The sequence below is a fragment of the Mus pahari genome, chromosome 18 (assembly GCF_900095145.1).
Source record: "Mus pahari chromosome 18, PAHARI_EIJ_v1.1, whole genome shotgun sequence".
Taxonomy (NCBI): domain Eukaryota; kingdom Metazoa; phylum Chordata; class Mammalia; order Rodentia; family Muridae; genus Mus; species Mus pahari.
In genome coordinates, this window is record NC_034607.1 from 58,829,820 (window position 1) to 58,831,352 (window position 1,533).

Consider the following 1,533-nt stretch of genomic DNA (forward strand, 5'->3'; position numbering starts at 1 on the left):
AACTTCAGGGGACTCTGGGGGCATGCTGGGAACTCTTCTTTGTATTTAAGCCAGTTCCAACAATAAAATATGGGCTTTGATCAGGATGTTTTAGACAGAGCCCAATTTTTCCTTTGCAGCCCTGTTCCTCTTTTCAGGATTTCCCACGCTCCGGTTCGGATCCACGGTGGCTCTGCAGGCAGAGCTCTACATTGTACTACAGAGCTAAAGTAATAAAAACAGCATGGTATTGGTATGAAACAGACATGTTGATCAATGGATTCTCACTGAAGACACAGATATGTGTCCACATACCTGTGGTCACCTGATCTTTTTACAAATAAGCCAGAAATACATGCTTGGGCAAAAAGCAGCTTTAAAAAGTAGTGCTGGTCAAATGGATGGCTGCATGTAGAAGAATGCAAATAGATCATTACTTATCACCTTGCACAAAATTCAACTCCAAATCAGCCTAAGACCTCATCATAAAACCATGGTACTTAACCTGGTAGATGACAAAGTGGGGAACAGACTTGAACTCAAAGGCCCAGAAGATGACTTTTTGAACAGAAAATCATTACCATCAGCACTAAGATCAATAATTAATAAATGACCTCATTAAACTGAAAATCTTCTACAAGACAAGGGACACAGTCATTTGGACAAAGTAACAGCTGTAGAATGGGTAAAGAAAAAGGTCTACACTCTGATAGAGGGCGAATATCTAAGATATATAATGAGTTCTAAAAACTAGGTACCTTGAAAATAGATAATGCAATCAAACATTAAATTACAATCAGGATACATTATGGGAGAGAAAAAACTATTTTTAATACTTGAAAAAAGTTTACTTTCTTTTATCTATTCATCTACTTTGTTTTTTATTTTTATTTTTTATCTACTTTGTTTTATCTGTTATATTTATCTATTTACTGGCTGGTATTGTGTGTCAATTTGACACAAGCTGGAGTTATCACAGAGAAAGGAGCCTTCCTTGAGGAAATGCCTCCGTGAGATCCAGCTGTAAGGCATTTTCTCAATTAGTGATCAAGGATGGGATGGCTCATTGTGGGTGGTGCCATCCCTGGGCTGGTAGTCCTAGGTTCTATAAGAAAACAAGCTGAGCAATCCAGTAAGTAACATCTCTCCATGGCCTTTGCATCAGCTCCTGCTTCCTGACCTGCTTGAGTTCCAGTTCTGACTTCCTTTGTTGATGAACAGCAATGTGGAAGTATAAACTAAATAAATCTTTCCCTCCCCAACTTGCTACTTGTTCATGATATTTTGTGCAGGAATAGAAACCCTGACTAAGACAGAGATATAGATGAAACCACAAGCTGTGCCAGAAGGTGTCTGACAATGCTTGGGAAGGACAGTCTGTCCTTTCAGTCCACACATGTGATTCCCTAGATCCAGATCCAAAACTTTCCCAGTGCCTTTTTTATGCTTCTCCACTGTCCTGTGGAATCAGCCCTGAACTATTCTTCAGTCAGCATCTTCCTGGTGTTTTGGTTCCAGTCATTCTCTCTGTTCCTCCGTCTCTCTCATTGTGTC